Here is a 19,193-nt window from a genome sequence, read left to right on the forward strand (position 1 = left end):
TTTCCTTTTTTTTTTCCAGGTTACGATGTGGAATACAATGTTTTTCTGGCCTTCTGGTTACGGTATTTGCCCTGCCTTACAGTGTTCTTCATAATGTTATTTGATTATATACATGTGTATTATATACTGTACTGTATTTTATTATTAATTTTTAATGCCGTGTCCCTGGGTTCTACTGTGTATTTTTTAATCTAATCTTTTTCTGCATTATTTGTAGGTAGCTTGACAGGTTCAAATTGCTTTCAGTTGTGATTTTATCATTTAATCTGATAAATATGTATAGTAAAAAATTGATTTGTTTCTGTTGAGTCAAGTATGACTTTGTATACTGCTCGATTATTGTTCTCTGGTTGTTTCATGCATACATTTAATCTAATTATATATATATATATATATATATATATATATATAAGTGAAATTGGCTGTGTGTCTGTGTGTTACATTTCCCTACCAAACTACTCTGTCAATTTTCAGTCTACAGACTCGAGATTTGACATAAGGGGTATTGAGATTTTGGAAAAATCTTTATAATTGGTTTTCAGCCAAAAATTTGGCTGTCAAGGGGTCAAAGTTCAACGATTTGACATTTGAAAACTCTACCAACTCCTCCACTAATTTTGGGTCTAAACACTTGAAATTTTAGATGTAGGTTACTTGGACATAAATCAAACGTTTTAATTTGATTTGAGCCCCCAAAAATAAATGTTAAGGGCTCAAAATTGGGGTCAAAGTTACAAAAAATTTGACCTCTGCGGTCTCTACCAAATTACTCAGCCAATATTTGGTCTAAACATTTGAAATTTTACATAACGTGTATTCAGACATAGAGCAATCTTTTTAATCGGTTTGTGACCAAAGATTTGGCTGCCAAGAGGTCAAAGTTCAAAAGATTTTACCTTTACGGTTTCTAGCAAACTATTCAGCCAATTTTGGGTCTAAACATTTGAAATTTTACTTAAAGGGTATTCAAACATACAGCAAACTTTTTTTTGGGGGGGGGGCGAAAATTTGATTGCCAAGAGGTCAAAGTCGAAAGAGTTGACCTTTGTAGACTTTACCAAACTCCTTCGCCAATTTTAGGTCTAAACACTTGAAATTTTAGATGTAGGTTTCCTGAACATGTGTCAAACTTTTAATATACATATGCACATAAAATTATGAACAGTACATAGGGCCCAATCAATGCTGTGCTGAACTCCTAGTATATACATATATCTTACGACGTAGGATGGGTTTTACTCACATCCATGGTGGTCTCTACTATACCAGGTAGATATAGAGTCTAAGGCAGTTTTATATTCGCCTATGTAACAGTCAACCCACGTGAGGAAAGTATGTTTTAAGGTCACTGCTGTCTGAGTGTTCCGGCATAAGGAGAAGTAACCCACTGGTGTCTTAGCAACCTTATTCTTCTGTTATTCCCCTACACATGTTTTGTAATGTTTATAATATTATTATTATTTTTTTTTTTTTTACATGGGGGTCACCACTTATCAAGGCCCGAAGGCCACTCAGGGATAAGGGTTATTGCGTGTACAGTAATCAATGAGATAGTATTGCAGTAATCATTAGTATTGGGGGTTTTGATAGAGTGTCTTACTTAAGGGGGCGGTTTGTCAGGAGTTTGTTTATGTTGGACTTGAAGATGTCCAAGTTGTAGTCAGGTGGGAAACAGGCAAGCGGCAGAGAGTTCCACTGGCGTGCTGTTCTAAGAAAGAAGCTTTGCTCATGGAATCTACGTTTGGATTTAGGCACAGATAGAGAGTGGAGAAAATTATTGACAGTAGTTTCAGCCAGACGGGTGTTTCTCGTGAAAGATTGGCGAGGGGGGATGAGGGATTGGAGCTCAGACGAGCACTTGCCATGGAAATAACGATAAAATAAAGACAGGCTCGCAATGTCTATTCTGTGGGAGAGAGGTTGCAGGGAAGAGAAAAGGGCATCTGCCACTAAGCCACAAAGTTTATTTTGTACTCTGTCAAGCTGTTTTTAGCAGCTCCTGCCCAGATGTGGCAGCAGTACTCCATCCTTGGACGTACTTGGCTTTTATACAGATAGAGAATTGCATCAGGGGTGAGATATCTTCTGGAGCAGTAGAAGGATCCCACCATTTTCCCAGCGTCCCTGGCAACAGATTTGATGTATGTGTTCCATTTCAGATCAGGAGTAAAGGTTAAACCCAGAAACTTGTCAAAACATGGAGCCTCCCCAAGACGAGAGCCATCTATTTCAATTGATGCCAGATGGGGATCAGAGCGTTGATGATGTAAGGATAGAAGCTTGGTTTTGGATGCATTAAAAGTGACCAGCCACCTCTTCCCCCACTGTACCACGTGCTCAAGATCAGAGGAGAGAGAATTAGAGAGAACTTTGTCATTTACAGCCTTTGATGTGTTGCCATAGATGGTCGTGTCATCAGCATAGATGTCAACGAATGATTTAAGTATGTGTTTTGGGAGGTCATTGATGTAGATCAGGAAGAGAGTTGGGCCCAGGATGGACTCCTGGGGGACTCCAGCATTAATACTGTGAGCCTCTGATTTCTGCCCATCAACCACTACTTTTATGAACCTATCAGAGAGAAATGATTTAATGATTGAGAAAACATTTCCAGTAATACCGTAGCTGGAAATCTTGTGAAGTAGGCCCTTATGCCATACCTGCTATAAATATATTATGTTCACGAACACATTATATGTTAAGTATTATAAGCGTTAAGTATTTATTAGTATTAGGTTAGTGCAAAAATAATGTCGCTTTTGACATGAAGTTCTAGGTCAAAAAGCGACATTATTTTTGCACCAACTTAATATGTTAATTACAAAATAGGTATATGCAGAACTAGGACCCACAAATAAAATAGTTTTCAGGAGGGGGGGGGGCACAAGCAATATATATGTATTTATATTCTGTAAAACAAATATACATTTATAATGTATATATTCAAACAAATATACGTTTATAATGTATATATTCAAACAAATATACGTTTATAATGTATATATTCAAACCAATAAACGTTAATAATGTATATATTCAAACAAATATACGTTTATAATGTATATATTCAAACAAATATACGTTTATAATGTATATATTCAAACAAATATACGTTTATAATGTATATATTCAAACAAATATACGTTTATAATGCATATATTCAAACACATATACGTTTATAATATATATATTCAAACCAATATACGTTTATAATGTATATATTCAAACCAATATACGTTTATAATGTATATATTCAAACAAATATACGTTTATAATGTATATATTCAAACCAATATACGTTTATAATGTATATATTCAAACCAATATACGTTTATAATGTATATATTCAAACCAATATACGTTTATAATGTATATATTCAAACCAATATACGTTTATAATGTATATATTCAAACCAATATACGTTTATAATGTATATATTCAAACCAATATACGTTTATAATGTATATATTCAAACCAATATACGTTTATAATGTATATATTCAAACAAATACACGTTTATAATGTATATATTCAAATAAATACACGTTTATAATGTATATATTCTTTTTTTTTTTTTTTTTTTTTTTTTTACACAGTGATCACCACTTATCAAGGCCCGGAAGCCACTCAGGGATAAGGGTTATTGCAAGTACATTACGTTAGTGAGGAGATTTGAAGAAGTGTTTACTTAAGGGTGCGGTTCATTAGGAATTTGTTAACATTAGACTTGAAGACATCCAAGTTGTCGTCCGGAGGGAAGCAGGCAGATGGAACAGAGTTCCACAGGCGTGCAGTTCTAAGAAAGAAGCTTTGTTCATGAAATCTGCGTTTTGATTTAGGCACAGATATAGAGTGGGGGAAATTTTTCACAGTGGATTCAGCTAGACGGGTGTTTTTCGTGAAAGATTGGCGAGAGGGGACCAGGGATTGGAGTTCAGACGAGCACCTGCCATGAAAATAACGATAAAACAAGGATAGGGTCGCAACGTCTCTTCTGTGGGAGAGGGGTTGCAGGGTAGAGAAAAGGGCATCCCCCACTAAACCACGAAGTCTATTTTGTACTCTATCAAGGCAGGATAGGCTGTTTTTTGCAGCTCCTGCCCAGATATGGCAACAGTATTCCATCCTTGGACGTACTTGGCTTTTATATAGATAGAGAATTGCATCAGTAGTGAGATATCCTCTGGAGCGGTAGAAGGATCCCACCATCTTTCCAGCGACCTTGGCAACAGACTTGATGTACGTGTTCCATTTCAGATCAGGAGTAAAGGTCAAACCCAGAAGCTTGTCAAAACACGGGGCCTCACCCAGACGAGAGCCATCCATCACAATTGATGCCAGCTGGGGATCAGAGCGTTGATGATGTAAGGATAGGAGTTTGGTTTTGGATGCATTAAAGGTAACTAGGCACATCTTCCCCCACTGAACCACGCGCTCGAGATCAGAGGAGAGAGAATCAGAGAGAACTTTGTCATTTACAGCCTTTGATGTGTTGCCGTAGATGGTCGTGTCATCAGCATAGATGTCAACAAATGATTTAAGTATGTGTTTAGGGAGGTCATTGATGTAGATCAGGAAGAGAGTTGGGCCCAGGATTGACCCCTGAGGGACTCCAGCATTTATATTGCAGGCCTCCGATTTTTGTCCATCTACCACTACTCTTATGAGCCTATCGGAGAGAAATGATTTAATGATTGAGAAAACATTTCCAGTTATACCGTAGCTGGAAATCTTGTGAAGTAGACCCTTATGCCATACTTTGTCGAAGGCCTTTGATATGTCAAGAGCAATTGCCCTAGAAAGGAAGCCTTTGTCAAGAGATTCACTAATCCTGTGGGATATAACCGTCAGCACATCTGCGGTAGATCTTGCAGAGCGGAAACCATATTGTGTGTCACTAAGAAGGTTATTCCTGCTGAGGTGGTTGACTATTTCTCTATTTAATATGGATTCCAGCAACTTACTCATAACACAGAGAAGACTTATTGGTCTGTACTGAGAGGGAGATGACTTATCACCTGAATTCTTAAATACAGGGCAAACTGATGAGGTCTTCCAGGGGGTCGGAAAGCACTTCTCCTTAAGGCAGCGCTTAAATAGTTTCGTAAGTATGGGAGCAAGTTCTGGTTGAAGCTTTTTTAACACTATAATTGGGATGCCATCAGGGCCAGTTGCTTTACTGGAATCTAGATTTTTTATTAGCTTGGCGACCTCATGCACGGATATTTGTATGTTACCTAGCTTGTTCTGTGTTATAGGAGGAAATATGGGGAGTTGATGGCCTTCGTCGCATAGGGTAGAATTAGCTGCAAAGTTCTTTGCAAATAGTTTGGCCTTGTCTGACGCTGACGAGATGACCTCTGGTCCATTGATAATGGTTGGGATAGAACGCACACTTCTGTTCAGGATCCTATTTGTTATTCGAACAAATACACGTTTATAATGTATATATTCGAACAAATACACGTTTATAATGTATATATTCGAACAAATACACGTTTATAATGTATATATTCAAACACATATACGTTTATAATGTATATATTCAAACACATATACGTTTATAATGTATATATTCAAACAAATATACGTTTATAATGTATATATTCAAACAAATATACGTTTATAATGTATATATTCAAACAAATATACGTTTATAATGTATATATTCAAACAAATATATGTTTATAATGTATATATTCAAACAAATATACATTTATAATGTATATATTCAAACAAATATACATTTATAATGTATATATTCAAACAAATATACATTTATAATGTATATATTCAATGGGGCTATCATAAAATTGCAACAATTAAGCTCAATGAAAATGGATTTAAACTTTCAGAGCATATGTAACTTTGTTAAACATTTCAAAATCATAGACATATGCACTTAATTCACATTCATATTGAATGAAAGAAAGATCTAATCTTATACTCAGACAATTTCTGGTCTAAATATTTGAAATTTTGCATAAAGGGTATTCAGAGATAGGGCAAGCTTTTTCATCAGTTTGGGTCCAAAATATTTAGTTACCAATATATAAATGTATGTATGTATGTCTGTTTGCATGTCTGCCTTAAACTTTCAATAGAGGCGACGGATTTTACCTAGATCAGTATCGTTTTAAAGTCCGATCTTTCATACGACAAATATCGAAAAATTGGCTAAAAACATCTTCCCCTTCAACTAGGCACTTTTCTATAGGGGGGGGGGTCACTTTTTTCGCCGATATTTCTGAAAGTTATCCTCTCCTTTAGATTGTCTAGCCTTAATTTGAAAAAATTTCGCTTCTGTTTTGGCGGTGATCGTAACAACATAAACGTTAGGTTTTACCTCGTTCTTTTCCTCCTTTGCCGTACGGGGGCGAACCTGCCTTTATACTGTCAGTTTTTTGTTTTTTTTTGCTCAACATACACATTCAAACACCCGGGCAACGCCGGGCGCCCATGCTAGTATATATATAAGAACAAGTAGTTAATAAAATATGTTAAAAAACACTTTGAAAAAGAGGTAAATACATTTAATTTTAAAAAGGAAACACTAAATAAGTGTATATATATATAATTCCAAGTTTATATATATATATATATATATATATATATATATATATATATAATTCCAAGTTTATATTTTCCAGAGGTAAAGCAACATATGAAGTTTTTTAACAAGGTTAATACAAGAATGCTCAGTACGGAAGTATTTGCTTTACATAAGCATTAATATGTCGCTACACATTCATGAGCATGTTTCGGGCAGCCAGTTACAAGTAACTAGAGACCTCTTCAGGCGATATTGCTTATACAGAGTTACGGACAAAACTTTTGTATAAGCAATATCGTCTGAAAAGGCCTCTAGTTACTGACCGAAACATGCTCATGAATGTGTAGCGATATATTAAAGCTCATATAAAACACATAAAAAGTATATATAGCATATTTCCCAAGTTGTTTAGTTTTGAAAAAATTTGTAGCAAAATTTTGTTTAATCATGTATGTATGGTTTTTTTACATGTTAATAATTAAGTTTCCACGTTAAAAAAGTTGCCATATCTCATCTCAGCTTATGCATAAAAGACACTTTGTATGCGATTTCGTTCCCTATAGGCTCCGAAACAGCTGGGCTAATTTTCATGAAATTTCACACAAATCTACTTTAGGTGGCTGCGAGTGTCCGTGGATAGGTTTTGTGTCTGAATATTTTCGGATAAGTATCGAAAATCGAAAAAAAAAAAAAAAAATCCCATTAAAGAAGGAACAATCTGATTTGGACCAAAGTTAACACTTTTATACAGCCTAACATCACGAGTGCATTTAAGAAGTTTTATCAACGCACAAGAAGAAGGGCTTGGCAAATAAAATCAACAGTAGATTATTTGATAAAACAGGGGCACTTCAAAATAGTGCAATGTAGACTGTAAGCTACTGTGAGAAGGAATGTGAAGAGTCCTCCTGGTGCACTGCTGTATGTTTTCGAATGGAACAAGCAATCAATCGATTTGATTTTAAAAAAAAATTGTCGATTTCACCGATTTTTATGAGAATAAAAGTATTGGGAGTGTAGAACAATCAATTCAACGTTTTATAATCGATTTTATTGTTTTTATCCTCCAAGCTCTTTGTATCTTCAATCGGTAGTTTGTAGCTTTTAGCTTGATTGTTTTATAGTGGATTTTATCAGAACACGAATGACTTTTGCAATGGGAGAAGGAAAGGGTTACAGTATTAATGTTTGGTACATTTTAAGTTAGGAAACAAGTCAAGGTGTGGGGGAGATAGAAAGAAAAAGGGGACTTGGGAAGAAGGAAAAGAGGGGGAAAATGTGGGTTTTTGTTTTTGGTTTTGCAGAACGCAATTAAGTTTTGCAAAAAGGAAATAGAAAAACAATAAAGCATCACTGTTAGGTGCATTTCGTTTCAGGAAGCCAATATCGTCGGACAACCTGATCTGGTAGCATCAGGCTATTCAATGAAACACGTGTAAGACACATTAATTTAAATAATATGGATGTGAATTAAGTGTGAATGCCTGTTAAAATGTTTAATGAAGTTACATATGCTCTGAAAGTGTAAATCCATTTTCATTGAGCTTAATAAAACATTGCTATTTTCAGATAGCCTTATTGCATGTATACATTATAAACGTATGTTTGTTTTAAGGAAAACGCACACACACACACACATACATATATATATATATATATATATATATATATATATATAAAAGTGAACGTGTCTGTGTGTCTGTCTGTGTGTTTGTGTACATTTTCTTTCGCAATAACTCTGTTAATTTTTAGTCTGCAGACTCGAAATTTGATATACAGGGTACTGAGATTTGGGAAAATCTATGTGATCGGTTTTCGGCCAGAAATTTGGCTGTTAAGAGGTCAATGTTCAACGACTTGACCTTTGAGAACTCTACCAAACTCCTCCGATCATTTTGGGTCTAAACACTTGACATTTTAGATATAGGTTCATTGGACATGGATCTAATAACTTGATTTGAGCCTCAAACAATAAATTTTAAGGGGTCATAATAGGGGTCAAAGTTAAAAAAAAATTGATTTTTTTTTTTTTTTTGCTCAGCATACAAACACCCGGGCAATGCCGGGCACCCATGCTAGTATATCTATAAAAGTGAATGTGTCTGTGTGTGTACATTTCCATACGCAATAACTCTGTCAATTTTTAGTCTAAAGACTCGAAATTTGATATACAGGTTACTGAGATTTGGGAAAATCGATGTGATCGGTTTTTGGCCAGAAATTTGGCGAGTATGGAGTCAAAGTTCAACGATTTGACCTTTGAGAACTCTACCAAACTCCTCCGACAATTTTGGGTGTAAACACTTTAAATTTTAGATATAGGTTCCGTGGACATGGATCTAACTTAATAAATTTTAAGGGGTCACAATAGGGGTCAAAGTTAAAAAAATTGACCGCTTTTTTTGCTTTTTTTTTTTTTTGCTGAACATACACCTCCAAATACCCGGGCAACGCCGGGCACCCATGTTAGTATATATATATATATATATATATATATATATATATATATATATATATATATATATATATATAATTAGATTAAATGTATGCATGAAACAACCAGAGAACAATAATCGAGCAGTATACGAAGTCATACTTGACTCAACAGAAACAAATCAATTTCTTACTATACATATTTATCAGATTAAATGATAAAATCACAACTGAAAGCAATTTGAATTTCGCAACCTGTCATGCTACAAATAATGCAGAAAAAGATTAGATTAAAAAAATATACTTTCTTCTCTAACATCAGGTCACCCACTGTTTTTCATTATGGTCTATAGCAGGAGTTGGCAACCTCTAACCCGCAAACCAAATCCGGCCCTCTAGTAAAATTTATTTGGCCAGTCACCTTACTTAGGGCACAATATAAATAATTGTTTTTTTTGTTTTTTTTTTTACGTTTCTGAATTTTTGAGATGAGGATTGGTTATTCGTATTATTTGGATTCTTCAAACTATTGTTCTCATCTTTTTTTTTTTTTTTTTTTTTTTTTTTTAACATTTTCACCCCAAACAAGGTAAATTGCCACTTTGGTGCAGGGGGCTACTAACAGGGGCAACGACTACTGTGGTACTATGTAGGGAATTGGGCAGCAAGATGTCGGTTCACGTTACACTTGAACTTCTGTACGTCAGTACTGTTGGGGAAGCAGGGACCTGGAATGGAATTCCAGAGTCTAGCGGTTCTGGGGAAGAAACTATTGGAATAAAAAGATCTTTTACATCTAGGGATCTCTACAGTGTGGGGGTGGGATTTAGCAGCCTGTCTGGTTTGTCGAGGGTGCTCACGTCGTGGGGGCACAAGTGATTGCAGTTCGTCAGAGCATTCACCACTAAAATACTTGTAGAAAAGGCAGAGGGAGGCAAGATTTTGTCGATGGGACAAAGGCTGAAGCTTAGATGCCAGTTCAGGGCCTATCAGGTTTGCGACTCTCTTTTGAACCTTGTCAACCTTGAGTGTGATTTTCACAAAGTTTCGGTCGATGTAACCTTCGACCCTGCTAGTAGTAAATGATTTAATTATTATATTAAATAATTATATATATCTTTTGTCTACAGTCGGTTTAGTAAACCATGTGAGGACGCACAATGTTAGGCATAACAAACAATTGTATGAGGCTGTGCTGCTTCCCAAACCACACAAGTATTTCTGTCATATCTCTGGTTTCGTCACTAATTCAGCAAGTGTTTTGACAAGACCCTCAATGATGCATAATGAAGTGCCACCACAACAGCACCAAATATTGACAAGTTCCCCTGTTACCTCTGTGAACGATTTTGCAAGAATGTAGCTGGTTTGAAGAGCCATCTACGTGCACATAGATGCTCTACACCAGTCAGAAGAGATGGTAAGCTTCCGTCAAGAAATAGCAATCATATATATATATATATATATATATATATATATATATATATATATATAAAGCTGAATGTGTGTGTGTGTCACGAATAGGCTCCTATATGGTTGACTATTTTAAATAACTGATTACATATAATGATAGAAGATGTATCGAGACACAGGAACGGGTATATTTGATCTGGCATAATGATGATTCATTAAAATTGTGGGGTCTGCCTACGCGCCTGGTCCACAAAGTATGGAAATAAAAAATTTAAAAATTAAAAAAAAAAACGTTTACAAGTGTTTTTGATATAGATGTACATAATACTTTGATAAGTATGTTTTAACTTAAATAGGGATGGTATAATAAAATTGTGGTGTTTGCGTTCGCGCCTGACCTCCATAGAATGGAAATAGGCACAAACTTTAATAAAGACTTTTCATATCTATCTGCGTAAGTATATTTTGATAATTATGTTTCAGTTTGAAGAACTATGGTATAATAAAATTATGGGGTGTTCGTTTGCGCCTGACCTCCATAGAATGGAAATATGTCACAAAGTTTAACAAGTTTTTTTAATATAGATCCACAGAATATTGTTATAAGTGTTTCAGTGTGAACAGGTATGGTATAATAAATTATGGGGTTTATCTATTTTATTTTTACTTTCATCATATTAATTAAATAATTGTAAAACAGGCAGAGGGATGCAACATTTTATCGATGGGACAGAGGTTGAAGCTTAGCTAACAGTGTGGAACCTATTAGGTTGACGACTCTCTTTGGACCCAATCCAGGAATAAAAGACTCGTAGCAGATGCACTAGCCCATATGTGATAACAATACTTCATACATGGGCGAATGGTGGTTTTGTAGAGTTACAGGATACTCTCAGGCATAAGTAACTTTCTAGCACGGTAGAGAGAGCCCACCTTCTTCGCAGCGGCCTTGGCAATGCTCTCAATGTATCTGTTCCAACTCATGTTCGCTGTGAATGTTGAATATTAAGCTGCAGGGGGTACGATGTAGGGAGTTGAGTAGCAATATGTCTGTTCACATTACCCTTAAACTTCTGCATATCAGTAGAGTCAAGAAAACAGGAACTCTGAGGGGAATTCCAAAGTTTAGCAGTACTAGGGAGGAAACTATTAGAATAAAAGGCTTTCTTACATCTGGGGATCTTTACTGTGTAGGGGTGAGATTTTGCTGCTTGTCAAGTTTACGGGGGGGGGGTATTTATGTTGAGGGTGTACAAGGGCTTGTAGTTCGTCAGAGCACCTGCCATGAAGATACTTGTAAGACAGGCAGAGGGATGCAGCATTTTGTCGATGGGACAGAGGTTGAAGCCTAGCTAACAGTGTGGAACCTATTAGGTTGACAACTCTCTTTGGACCCAATCCAGGAATAAAAGACTCGTAGCAGATGCACCAGCCCATATGTGACAACAATACTTCATACATGGACGAATGGTGGCTTTGTAGAGTTACAGGATACTCTCAGGCGTAAGTAACTTTCTAGCACGGTAGAGAGAGTCCACCTTCTTCGCAGCAACCTTAGCAATGCCTTCACTGTATCTGTTCCAACTCATGTTCCCTGTGAACGTTAAGCCGAGGAGTTTGAATGTAACATTATTCATGGTTGTTGGTGCTTGAGAAGGTTCCTTGTAATTATTGAAGCAAAGAAGCTTGGTCTTGACCACATTAAATGTTTGCTTAGCGATTTGAAAATTTCTAAATCCATCTTTCAAAAATCTTGTTGGTTCAGCTTTGACGGTGGCGCCAAAATACCGTCTTCTACTCGCAAGGTATAGAATTCCTTGCAAGGCACTTATGAATCTTCGATTTCATAACTGTAAATTAGTTTTTTTATTTCTAGTTTTCTGTTGTTTGTTCTTTTATTTATCGAGGATCCCGTGCACTTGTGTACACTGTTCTTTAATTTTGTATTTCTCGCTTTTGCGACGGATAAAACGAAATATCTAAAATGTCAGGAATGCAAACATTTTGTCGAATCTTCAATAAATGCTGGTGGATTTCGAATGATGATAGTAAGATCAATATTTTGTTTGACAGCCATATACAAATTTTAAGAGACAAATATAGAAAGATAAAAACAAAAGAAAGATGGCTGAAAAGTAAAAATAAAAATAAAAAAGCAAATCGAAAACAATAAGGGAGCCTAAATAAGGTGAAAAGAAACCACATATACACACACACACACACATATATATATATATATATACTAGCAGTTCAGACCAGCTTTGCTCAGGCCCTATGTACTGTTCATAAATTTATGTGCATATAAAGAGTTTGACTCGTGTCCAATTAGCAGAGGAGTTTGGTAGAGTCTGCAAAGGTGAACTCTTTCAACTTTGACCTCTTGACAGCTAAATTTTCGCCCAAAAACTGATTTAAAAGCTTGCTGCATATCTGAATACCCTTTATGTAAAATTTCAAATGTTTAGACCAAAAATTGGCTGAGTAATTTGGTAGAGACCGCAGAGGTCAAATTGTAACTTTGGCCCCAATTTTGACCCCTAAACATTTATTGTTTCGGGCTCAAATTAAATAAAAAGGTTTAATCCATGTCTAAGTAACCTACATCTAAAATTTCAAGTGTTTAGACCCAAAATTGGCGGCAGAGTTTGGTAAAGTTTTCAAATCGTTGAACTTTAACCCTTTGACAGCTAAATTTATGGCTGAAAACTGATTAAAAAGATTTTCCCAAATCTCAATACTCTTTATGTCAAATCTCGAATTCGTAAACTGAAAATTGACAGTATTTTGGTAGGGAAATGTACACAGACAGACAGACAGACAATTTCACTTTATATATAAATAAAAAAGTAAACCAAAAGTTGAAGTTTAACTTTGATTAATTACAAATTGTAATCAAGTTGTCCTTATGTATTTGGGAAGTTTTCTGCAGAATAAAAAGGTGTCCTAATTTTGAAGGGTCCTTTTGAAAAATGTCTCTCAATTATTAAATATTTCATTTAGGGTTGTACCAATCTGGATATCTCGATAATAGTAAAAAGTCAAAAGTGATATTTTCATATATTTCTTTTTCGAAACAAAATTGATGTCTTGATTATTATTGGATTTTCTTCTTTTTTTTTTTTTCAGAATTCTCAGAGGATTAATTTTATTTAGGATTTTTAAGTGCCAATATTTAGAAAAACATAAAAATTAAGGATACCTACAAATTCTAAAACGCATTGCAAAGGTAAGTCATGTATTTATATTTATATATAGCAAGATTGTGCCGCTTCTCGTCAGATCACCAAAGTTAAGCAACATTGAGCCTGGCTAGTACCAGATGGGTGATCATTTGAGAATTCTAGGCGATGTATGTGCTCTCCGCTAATCTCGGCATTTGCTTCCAGTTGTCCTGAACATCCACTCTCCATTGGTATTTAACAACGCCGACTCAGGAGAGGTATGGCTAGAGATTGTGCAACTCTTGCCACAAAAAAAAATCCATGCACAGGCAGCTGAAGGAAGTTAACATATAGTAAGAAAATAAGTCATACATCCGTCTGACAAAGTAAGGATGAACCAAATTTTTATCTGAGTATTATCTGTGAAATATGTTTTGAATTTATGTCATGGAAATGTTGATAACTCAAAACACATCTGATCAGGCTGAAATCTCGCATTTATTGATTCTATTGTCGGCATTCGTTTCTCCGATATCTTTCTAGTTAGATATCTGGTACTTACAGAGGAGACCATAAAAAGGTTATCGTGTTTCTGTGGAATGGACTAGCTTCAAACTTGTTGCGCTTAGGTCGTCAATATGTCGTTAAACCACCATCATCTCGTATGTTACATGTGTTTTTTTTTTTTTTTTTGATGTTATCGCAAAAAAGGCGTATTGCCAGTTGAAACGTGAGGGGATACTAATTGGGATCATGTCTCAGATGTGACTATGGGGAGTTGAGCAGTAGGATGTCTGTTCACATGACATTTAACCTTCAGCTGTTTAGTACATTCAGGGAAGCTAGAAACAGAGAGGGAATTCTAAAGATAAAACTAGTAGAGTAGCAGGCTTTCTTGCATCTAGGGACCTCAAGCGAGAAGAGGTGGAATTTTGCTGCTTGTCGGGTTAGTCAGAGGTTAGGGTTAGTCAGGGGTATGTACATCAAGGGGAGCAAAAATCCAATGAGTTCATCAAAGAAGGTCAGAACTATGCATTAAATTTCAAACAAATTTGAAGTTCTTTTAGAATTTCGGCCCTTATTGAACTTGTCACAGTCAAAGGTCATATAAGAGAAAGGACTTCATTGGCTACAATATTGCATAAGTAGTGAATCTTGACGATGAAAAGTTACCATGAAAAATGTTGTTGATCTTTTCCTTGATTTTTGACCTGAATCTCCCAAAATTAAATCAGTTCTAAGCTAGACCATGATCCATATTTTGATCTAGTTTGGTGACAATTAGTCAAGCGATGTGGATGCTAGGTTGTATACAAACAGTCACAAACTCTTGAACATGATAATGAATGTCTGTTTTACTAATACGTTCTTTCTCCATTAAACTCGTGGAGTAGGTGACATTTGCCCTTAAGGTCGCATATTAAGGGGATCATCGAGAGCTTATGTTTGGCATTTTTTTACAGCCCCAGGTGCAGTATCTTTCTTCTAAAATTACCACTATATAAGTTTTCAAAGGTGCTGAAAACGAAAATAACGTTTAAAATTCTAGGAAATGAGTAGGTTCCAAGATATGAAGAAATTATAGTTTCAAAAAGTGGGGGATCATTTTTCTATATTAAATCAATGTAAAATAAACACCAGAAAACAGCAATTCTTCACCCGTTTTCAGAAACATTGATTCTAGAATTTAGATGCACGTTGGCAAAACGCGCAAAGGCATGTAGTGTTGTGTTATTGAATGTATAATTTTCTAGTTTGATCTACATTCTTGTGTTCCATAAAAATGACCTGAATTGTAATTATCACCAAAAACAAAGGATAAATTCCAGGTTGAGGAGTTAAAATTGTGTAATGCAAGATATAGAAGAATAATTATATATTTTAAATATTTGCATTTCAGGAATGTCGGCTGATGTCTTTATAAGACACGGATAACATAAACAAAGAGAGAGGGAGAGAGAGAGAGAGAGGTAAAAAGAGGAGAGCCGACAGTCGTCCAGTGTGAGTGACAAGTTCCGCCGTCGTCTAACACACACACTTATTGCTAAACGCAGTTGTTTTGTCCGTCTCTCACACTTATCAATGGTCAACAATGAATTCTAAATAAACTTTTATATTGATAAAATTTGTCTGTGTTGATTTGGAGAACAAAGACAAAAGAATCGTCAAATGTATATATAATTTCGTAAGCATTTGCAAAGTGCAAATTAGAAATTATATATACACTAGACTACCCGTGATCCGTTGGGTCAGTATGTTATATTAGCTATGGAATTAATGTATGAGCGTGACACTTGTGATGTAAAGAAAATATTTTTTTGTGACATAAGAGAAACATTTCTATGAAAGTATATTAAAATGAAAAAAGAATATAGATAGATTTCTGTGAGTTGTTCTATTTATGATTGTTTATTTTTGAAAAAAAAAACTTACAGCCATTGAATTATAAGTGGTTTGCCATACGTATAGGTAAATGTGCACTGAACAGATACCATAATACTTAAAGTTAAATTCAAATTTTGATATAGCTTTTAATTTAAACGCAAATAAACAACAAAACAATTGGAACGCTGAAAATGTACACAGTAAAACAATGCGTTTTATTATCGCGCTGATTATTTATTTGTAACGCAATTTAAAAAAACATTTTCGGGGTTATTTATTTATGGTGGCAGTGTAGAAGAAAATGTATGAATGTTTTTTTTTAAGAAAAGTGTATTTAAAAAATGGTAAATAAATTAAAAAAGGAAGGCGATGGGTAAATCGCCGTTGTAAAATGCTCTTATGGTTGTCGACGGGTTAAAGTAAATTTATTTGTAAGAAAATTGCGTTAAAATAACTTAAATGTAATGCGGAAATGAACGATCTAAAAAAAATGCAGAAAGTATTAACAATTTGGATAATTTAAATACGAAAATTTGGATAATTTAAATACGAAAAAAACAAAAACAATTGGGACGCTGAAAACGTACACAGTAAAACAATACGTTTTATTGTCGCGTTGATTATTTGTTTATGTACACGTGCACAACCGGAAGTCGTAAACCGGATGTTGGATTACAACACCCATTACAAGGTCATTTGAGTTTTATAATTATATAGATTCAATAACACAACACTACATACCTTTGTGTGTCTTGCCAACATACATCTGTAAATTCTAGAACCAATGTTTCTGACAATGGGTGAAGAATTACTGTTTTCTGGATTGGCTGTTGTTTTGAGTGGGTCTTATATGGATATTTTCAATCCTCTCATAATATTGTTCTTCATTCAACTGTAACGCTACTCTTTACTTTAGTAATTCATAAAATAAAACTTTAATTTAATAATTTATAAAAATAAAACTTTACTTTAGTAATTCATAAAATAAAACTTTAATTTAATAATTTATAAAAATAAAACTTTACTTTAGTAATTCATAAAAATAAAACTTTAATTTAATAATTTATAAAAATAAAACTTTACTTTAGTAATTCATAAAATAAAACTTTAATTTAATAATTCATAAAAATAAAACTTTACTTTAGTAATTCATAAAATAAAACTTTAATTTATAAAAATAAAACTTTACTTTAATAATTCATAAAAATAAGACTTCACTTTAGTAATTCATAAAAATAAGACTTCACTTTAGTAATTCATAAAAATAAGACTTCACTTTAGTAATTCATAAAAATAAAACTTCACTTTAGTAATTCATAAAAATAACACTTCACTTTAGTAATTCATAAAAATAACACTTCACTTTAGTAATTCATAAAAATAACACTTCACTTTAGTAATTCATAAAAATAACACTTTACTTTAGTAATTCATAAAAATAAAACTTTACTTTAATAATTCATAAAAATAAGACTTCACTTTAGTAATTCATAAAAATAAAACTTCACTTTAGTAATTCATAAAAATAAAACTTCACTTTAGTAATTCATAAAAATAAAACTTCACTTTAGTAATTCATAAAAATAAAACTTCACTTTAGTAATTCATAAAAATAACACTTCACTTTAGTAATTCATAAAAATAAAACTTCACTTTAGTAATTCATAAAATAAAACTTCACTTTAGTAATTCATAAAAACAGAACTTCACTTTAGTAATTCATAAAAATAAAACTTCACTTTAGTAATTCATAAAAATAACACTTCACTTTAGTAATTCATAAAAATAACACTTCACTTTAGTAATTCATAAAAATAAAACTTCACTTTAGCAATTCATAAAAATAAAACTTCACTTTAGTAATTCATAAAAATAAAACTTCACTTTAGTAATTCATAAAAATAAAACTTCACTTTAGTAATTCATAAAAATAAAACTTCACTTTAGTAATTCATAAAAATAAAACTTCACTTTAGTAATTCATAAAAATAACACTTTACTTTAGTAATTCATAAAATAAAACTTTAATTTAGTAATCTATAAGAATAAAACTTTTAGTAATTTATAAAAATAAAACTTCAACGTCGCACTTTGCCCCAAAGCATGTAGTGTATTTTTCTTTCTTTTTTTTCCTTCTCGTGCATACTCCCTAATTTGCATATTCGCTTTTTTGGGCTGCTGCTGCTGCATATCTCTTCACAAGCCAGCCATCCTTTGCTGCTGCTGATATTTTCCCAGGCGTTCATATGCACCATGTTACACAACTGTCAGTCTCCATCTCATTAACATCTGTCCTCGAATGGCTTTTAAAGTAAATAAATAGCCACAATCAATTCGACGATTGAAACTCAGCATAGCTGATTACATAGACCATGAGCGATATTTTTATGACAAAGGGGAAAGAATTGCTATTTTCTGGATTGGCTGTTGTTTTTCACATGTCCTATGTAGATATTTTCAATCCTCTCATAATATTCATTCATCAAATATTATTCAACTGTCAATCTATCCATTTTATTAATCCTTATTCTTGAGTGATTTTTGGCCTTGATAAGTGATAACCAAAAAGAATAAAATGCTATATAAAAGATCTGTACATAATTTTTTTCTTAGCTTTTGGGGATTGAGCTGATATATACTGCTATTCAGAGAATCTAACTGAGAGATCTTCTTAGGATTCTAATCGGCCCTTTAAGCACGGTTGTTTAGATTTGTTTTACACTTGGTTCATTGGGTATATTCGCCAAATATAAAGTTCGATATTTCCTATGATTAGGGGAATGATGAAAATCTTCCCAAGATTTCAATTTCTTTTCATGTTCTATGCAATCTTTTGTTAGTTTTTTGTTTTTTTAGATGAGTGTGTATGTTCTTTATGCTTAATTCGATGGGTTCTTTTTTGGTGCAAGTGGTATTAGACACCTGCAGTAATGTTAGGAATGTTTTGACAGGAAATATTAATTTCCTAGCTGTAATCTTGTAAATTACATCAGCTGAGCTGTGACTTCATAAGCTTGTGTGTAAATACGATCTAGTGACTGCAGAGAAGATTGAAAATACTGAGCGTTTTGGTAAAAACTAAGCAAAACAGAATTAGCAAAAATATGAGAACGTAGCCAAATAGCAAAAAACACAAACAAACAAAAACCAAATAGCAAAAAACACAAACAAACAAAAACCAAATACCAAAAAACAAAAACACAAAAGCCAAATAGCAAAAAATCACAAAAGCCAAATAACAAAAAAA

General features: G+C 33.8%; 1 protein-coding gene across 8 annotated transcripts in view; it reads left to right on the forward strand.

Annotated features, from left to right (window-relative positions):
- The window catches only part of LOC145255614 (pleckstrin homology domain-containing family H member 2-like), a 1,732,783-nt gene that overhangs the window by 383,865 nt on the left and 1,329,725 nt on the right, over positions 1-19,193 (forward strand). For 5 of the 8 annotated variants that reach the window (XR_013863868.1, XM_080114121.1, XM_080114126.1 and 2 more), the window contains one exon: positions 13,527-13,626. The exons of the other annotated variants lie outside the window; for them this stretch is intronic. The gene's annotated coding sequence lies outside the window, so the exon portion shown is untranslated. The remainder of the gene's footprint in view (positions 1-13,526; positions 13,627-19,193) is intronic. 8 annotated transcript variants of the gene reach the window in all.

This window comes from Euprymna scolopes, chromosome 31 (assembly GCF_053919585.1).
Source record: "Euprymna scolopes isolate OS-2025 chromosome 31, ASM5391958v1, whole genome shotgun sequence".
Taxonomy (NCBI): Eukaryota; Metazoa; Mollusca; class Cephalopoda; order Sepiida; family Sepiolidae; genus Euprymna; species Euprymna scolopes.